The following is a 7492-nucleotide window of genomic DNA, read 5'->3' as shown; positions in this document are numbered from 1 at the left end:
CAATAAATGTCGAGATGTGGAGAAAGGAGTCCGGAGCTAGATCGTGGAAATCTAGCCCGTAATAGAACATCAAACCGCTGACGAAGGGATCCAGAGTGAGGCCTAGGCCTCGGAGGAAGTGGGAGACGAACACGACGTTCTCGTTGGGTTCGGGAGTAGGGACGACCTGCCCTCGAGCAGGAAGCCGATGCGAAACCTCGGCGGTCAGGTATCTGGCCTCCCTCAACTTCTTGATGTCCTCTTCCGTCACGGAGGAGGGCATCCATCGGCCTTGAAGGCTGGATCCGGACATGATTGAAGATCCGGAGCACCTAACCTGGGCTTTGGGTGTTGGAACTCGAGGCGGGGGAAGGGTTCGATTGAGCACGAGAGGGAAAAAGCGAAAACCTTGTCCCTTTATAAAGAGGATGAATATCAAGCGTCCTCTCCGTAGCCGTTTAGGACTTGCCTATAATCTAGGAGTCCTAGACATGGTTGGGTTACCCACGACCGCATTAATGAGAATCCCGTAATTGGGGGAACACGATCTCTGGTTTGACAAGACGTGTCAAGAAACCGCCTCACGTTATGAGTGGAGCTGGTTGAAGAAAACGGTTCGAATAATCACCGGGCCATGACATAACGTCATGCTGCCAAAACAAGCAGCAAATTAGATCTGCGAAAATATTATTCTCTCTACGGTGGTATGTGGAACTTATTTTGCAGGGTCGGACACTATCCTCGTATTCAAATTCTTCTGTGATGTATTCGGAGAAGGAACCCGCCTTGCAATGCCGAAGACAATACTGCGCGCCGGACTCATCGTCATTGAAGCCTGGTTCAGGGGCTACTGAGGGAGTCCTGGATTAGGGGGTCTCCGGACAGCCGGACTATCTCCATTGGCCGGACTGTTAGACTATGAAGATACAAGATTGAAGACTTCGTCTCGTGTCCGGATGGGACTCTACTTGGCGTGGAAGGCAAGCTAGGCAATACGGATATGGATATCTCCTCCTTTGTAACCGACCTTGTGTAACCCTAACCCTCTCCGGTGTCTATATAAACCGAAGGGTTTTAGTCCGTAGGACAACAATCACAACATACAATCATACCATAGGCTAGCTTCTAGGGTTTAGCCTCTCTGATCTCGTGGTAGATCTACTCTTGTACTACCCATATCACCAATATTAATCTAGCAGGATGTAGGGTTTTACCTCCATCAAGAGGGCGCGAACCCGGGCAAAACATCGTGTCCCCTGCCTCCTGTTACCATCCGGCCTAGACGCACAATTCGGGACCCCCTACCCGAGATCCGCCGGTTTGGACACCGACAGCAACACTCCATTGAAAATGGAAGGTACAGAATATGAGCTTTGCAATATGAAAGCACTTGGATGAGACTCCGGTTACAAGATTAATGATAGACACAGCACTGCGGTTAAAAATGGACAACCACGAAAAGAACATGATATTTGAGAAAGCGAGATGATGGGTGAATATAGCAGCAAAACAAAGCGTCTGGAAGAAACGAAAGAATGCAAAGAAAAGAACGGAGAAGAAAAACAACATGTTCTACTTCAAACGAGTTTGAGAGAGCATCCTTAAAAAATAAGGATTGAACGGAGTTGTTGGGAAATCAACAACGAAAAGAACAGGCTTGTTGAGGCTTATGGAAAACATCTCAAGAACTTGAGGTGAAAACCTGCCACAAACGAAAACAATTGCTTGCTTGAGAGCGACGGAGAGATGAAAACATCTTTCATCGCGAGAATAGGAGGAAACTTGGATTATTGATAAGCACCTCAATAGCAACATTCCTTAGGGAAGGTTTTAGGTGAAATATAACCCAAGATAACTCCAACGAAGAGATTGGTGGATTTAAAATATCTCATTCTTGACAGCATGTGAATCATGAAACACACAGAAATTGTCAAAAATGACATAATACCACCTCAAAATATAAGATAGAGCGAATTGGACTTTGAGATGCAAGATGGAAAATGCTTGAGCTCCTCTGAAAAGAATGTTGATGAACACATCGAGAAGGAATTGAATCCTTGATGAACCATCATGTAGAACCTTCATGAAGAACTCCGGTAATAAAATAAATGATCAAACAAAATGAAAGAGAAGATGAAAACACAAGGTGAAACCTTGTAAAGATTTAGAAGGAGCTTCGCGATGAGATAATGCGGAAAAACTTGGAACTCCGGAAAAGAAAGATGAACAAATGAAATCAAGAATTTGATGAGCCTCTGAGATAAGGAATTAATCACTTGGATGAAACAAGAATAAGAATTACATTATGCTTATCCTTCACCAATTAAATTGATGACAATCAACGGATTTGGCATATTACTTATTCTCGTAGGAAGGATTAAGATAGATATGGCGCCCAACTTGAGAAGGTCTTCAACGAACCACCAGTGGAATCGAAACAACGAATGAATTGATATGATAAGGAAGGAAGGGAAATCTTAAACGAACCACCATAAGGATTGAAACAACGAATAAAAGATAACGAGACACCGGGAAGAATTTGCAAATGAACGAAGATGCTTGAGAGAATTTAGATACAAGTGAAACGAAGAGATCGTGAATTGATTAGAGAATATTTGAATTATGCACCGATAAGATTTGGAGAATGAGAGCTGAAATCTGAGGAATGAATAATTCTGAGAAGATGGCCTCCAGATAATCAAACTGAAAAATACTCCTGAATTGCTCCGGATGGGTGAAAAGCATTCTGACAATCGAAAACAATTATGAGAGGATGGCAACAAGCTAAAATGACGAATCTTTGAGAGAACTGATAAGATATGGAGGAAAAACTCTTCTTCGGTCTTCAAAATCTGAGAATGATGACGAGAAACACCACCAAATTTTTGAGATACTCCGGAATAAAGTAGAATGGAAAAGTTGAACCAACGATGAAAAGAAATTGAGAGATCTTGGAGAAATACATATGACTGATGATGAATCATTCTTACGTCAAACTTCGAAAAGAATTTTTGAGAATAGCTCCGGGAGAATTAGAAGAGTCAGGTAAGATCCTGGAAAAGACCAGTGGGTTAGGGCCCACTCAAAAGAAACACCTTTGAACTGATTAAAAGAGAGAATGCACCGGTTGAATTAAATGGTTTGAATAAGATAACACCTTCGAGATATCTTGAACGGATTGATAAAGGAGACACAATTCTTCTGAGATATCTTCAGCACTCCAGAACAAATGAAAAACGAGAGGTGAATGATTAAGAGTTGCACCGGCATGAGAAAGCATTGAAACAAGGAAAGGGTATGATCAACAAAGCTTGACTTGAAACCACCGGAGAAGAAAGAGAAGGAATAATGATGAACTTGAAGCTTCCTTAGCGACTGCACGATAAATCACCGGATCGAAACTTGAAAGAAAAAAGTGAAGGAAATATGCCCTAGAGGCAATAATAAAGTTATTATTTATTTCCTTATAATCATGATAAATGTTTATTATTCATGCTAGAATTGTATTTACCGGAAACATAATACATGTGTGAATACATAGACAAACAGAGTGTCACTAGTATGCCTCTACTTGACTAGCTCGTTAATCAAAGATGGTTAAGTTTCCTAACCATGAACAATGAGTTGTTATTTGATTAACGAGGTCACATCATTAGTAGAATGATCTGATTGACATGACCCATTCCATTAGCTTAGCACCCGATCGTTTAGTATGTTGCTATTGCTTTCTTCATGACTTATACATGTTCCTATGACTATGAGATTATGCAACTCCCGTTTACCGGAGGAACACTTTGGGTACTACCAAACGTCACAACGTAACTGGGTGATTATAAAGGAGTACTACAGGTGTCTCCAATGGTCGATGTTGGTTTGGCGTATTTCGAGATTAGGATTTGTCACTCCGATTGTCGGAGAGGTATCTCTGGGCCCTCTCGGTAATACACATCACATAAGCCTTGCAAGCATTACAACTAATATGTTAGTTGTGAGATGATGTATTACGGAACGAGTAAAGAGACTTGCCGGTAACGAGATTGAACTAGGTATTGGATATCGACGATCGAATCTCGGGCAAGTAACATACCGATGACAAAGGGAACAACGTATGTTGTTATGCGGTCTGACCGATAAAGATCTTCGTAGAATATGTAGGAGCCAATATGGGCATCCAGGTCCCGCTATTGGTTATTGACCGGAGACGTGTCTCGGTCATGTCTACATTGTTCTCGAACCCGTAGGGTCCGCACGCTTAAGGTTACGATGACAGTTATATTATGAGTTTATGCATTTTGATGTACCGAAGGTTGTTCGGAGTCCCGGATGTGATCACGGACATGACGAGGAGTCTCGAAATGGTCGAGACATAAAGATTGATATATTGGAAGCCTATGTTTGTGAAGGAAATATGCCCTAGAGGCAATAATAAAGTTATTATTTATTTCCTCATAATCATGATAAATGTTTATTATTCATGCTAGAATTGTATTTACCGGAAACATAATACATGTGTGAATACATAGACAAACAAAAGTGTCACTAGTATGCCTCTACTTGACTAGCTCGTTAATCAAAGATGGTTATGTTTCCTAACCATGAACAATGAGTTGTTATTTGATTAACGAGGTCACATCATTAGTAGAATGATCTGATTGACATGACCCATTCCATTAGCTTAGCACCCGATCGTTTAGTATGTTGCTATTGCTTTCTTCATGACTTATACATGTTCCTATGACTATGAGATTATGCAACTCCCGTTTACCGGAGGAACACTTTGGGTACTACCAAACGTCACAACGTAACTGGGTGATTATAAAGGAGTACTACAGGTGTCTCCAATGGTCGATGTTGGTTTGGCGTATTTCGAGATTAGGATTTGTCACTCCGATTGTCGGAGAGGTATCTCTGGGCCCTCTCGGTAATACACATCACATAAGCCTTGCAAGCATTACAACTAATATGTTAGTTGTGAGATGATGTATTACGGAACGAGTAAAGAGACTTGCCGGTAACGAGATTGAACTAGGTATTGGATATCGACGATCGAATCTCGGGCAAGTAACATACCGATGACAAAGGGAACAACGTATGTTGTTATGCGGTCTGACCGATAAAGATCTTCGTAGAATATGTAGGAGCCAATATGGGCATCCAGGTCCCGCTATTGGTTATTGACCGGAGACGTGTCTCGGTCATGTCTACATTGTTCTCGAACCCGTAGGGTCCGCACGCTTAAGGTTACGATGACAGTTATATTATGAGTTTATGCATTTTGATGTACCGAAGGTTGTTCGGAGTCCCGGATGTGATCACGGACATGACGAGGAGTCTCGAAATGGTCGAGACATAAAGATTGATATATTGGAAGTCTATGTTTGGACATCGGAAGTGTTCCGGGTGAAATCGGGATTTTACCGGGTTACCGGGAGGTTACCGGAACCCCCCGGGAGCCATATGGGCCATCATGGGCCTTAGTGGAAAGGAGAAAGGGGCAGCCCAAGGGGGCTGCGCGCCTCCCCCCTTCCCCTAGTCCTATTAGGACTACGAGAGGTGGCCGGCCACCCCTCTCCCTCTTTCCCCCTTGGGAATCCTAGTTGGAATAGGATTGGAGGGGAGTCCTACTCCCGGTAGGAGTAGGACTCCTCCTGCGCCACCTCCCCTTTGGCCGGCCAGCCTCCCCTCCTCTCCTCCTTTATATACGGAGGCAGGGGCACCTCTAAACACACAAGTTGACACAAGTTGATCCACGTGATCGATTCCTTAGCCGTGTGCGGTGCCCCCTGCCACCATATTCCTCGATAATACTGTAGCGGAGTTTAGGCGAAGCCCTGCTACTGTAGTTCATCAAGATCGTCACCACGCCGTCGTGCTGACGAAACTCTTCCCCGACACTTTGCTGGATCGGAGTCCGGGGATCGTCATCGAGCTGAACGTGTGCTCGAACTCGGAGGTGCCGTAGTTTCGGTACTTGATCGGTTGGATCGTGAAGACGTACGACTACTTCCTCTACGTCGTGTCATCGCTTCCGCAGTCGGTCTGCGTTGGGTACGTAGACAATACTCTCCCCTCGTTGCTATGCATCACATGATCTTGCGTGTGCGTAGGAAATTTTTTGAAATTACTACGAAACCCAACAGTGGTATCAGAGCCTAGGTTATTGATGTTGATGTTATATGCACGAGTAGAACACAAGTGAGTTGTGGACGATACAAGTCATACTGCCTACCAGCATGTCATACTTTGGTTCGGCGGTATTGTTGGACGAGACGACCCAGACCAACCTTACGAGTACGCTTACGCGAGACCGGTTCCCTCGACGTGCTTTGCACAGAGATGGCTTGCGGGCGACTGTCTCTCCAACTTTAGTTGAACCAAGTATGGCTACGCCCGGTCCTTGCGAAGGTTAAAACGGAGTCTATTTGACAAACTATCGTTGTGGTTTTGATGCGTAGGTGAGATTGGTTCTTACTTAAGCCCGTAGCAGCCACGTAAAACATGCAACAACAAAGTAGAGGACGTCTAACTTGTTTTTGCAGGGCATGTTGTGATGTGATATGGTCAAGGCATGATGCTGAATTTTATTGTATGAGATGATCATGTTTTGTAACCAAGTTATCGGCAACTGGCAGGAGCCATATGGTTGTCGCTTTATTGTATGCAATGCAATCGCGATGTAATGCTTTACTTTATTACTAAACGGTAGTGATAGTCGTGAAAGCATAAGATTGGCAAGACGACAACGATGCTACGATGGAGATCAAGGTGTCGCGCCGGTGACGATGGTGATCATGACGATGCTTCGGAGATGGAGATCACAAGCACAAGATGATGATGGCCATATCATATCACTTATATTGATTGCATGTGATGTTTATCTTTTTATGCATCTTATCTTGCTTTGATTGACGGTAGCATTATAAGATGATCTCTCACTAAATTATCAAGAAGTGTTCTCCCTGAGTATGCACCGTTGCCAAAGTTCGTCGTGCCCAGACACCACGTGATGATCGGGTGTGATAAGCTCTACGTCCATCTACAACGGGTGCAAGCCAGTTTTTGCACACGCAGAATACTCAGGTTAAACTTGACGAGCCTAGCATATGCAGATATGGCCTCGGAACACGGAGACCGAAAGGTCGAGCGTGAATCATATAGTAGATATGATCAACATAAATGATGTTCACCATTGAAAACTACTCCATCTCACGTGATGATCGGTCATGGTTTAGTTGATTTGGATCACGTAATCACTTAGAAGATTAGAGGGATGTCTATCTAAGTGGGAGTTCTTAAGTAATATGATTAATTGAACTTAAATTTATCATGAACTTAGTACCTGATAGTATCTTGCTTGTTTATGTTGATTGTAGATAGATGGCTCGTGCTGTTGTTCTGTTGAATTTTAATGCGTTCCTTGAGAAAGCAAAGTTGAAAGATGATGGTAGCAATTACACGGACTGGGTCCGTAACTTGAGGATTATCCTCATTGCTGCACAGAAGAATTACGTCC

Source organism: Triticum aestivum, chromosome 6A (assembly GCF_018294505.1).
Source record: "Triticum aestivum cultivar Chinese Spring chromosome 6A, IWGSC CS RefSeq v2.1, whole genome shotgun sequence".
Classification (NCBI taxonomy): domain Eukaryota; kingdom Viridiplantae; phylum Streptophyta; class Magnoliopsida; order Poales; family Poaceae; genus Triticum; species Triticum aestivum.
This window is presented reverse-complemented; position numbering follows the sequence as displayed.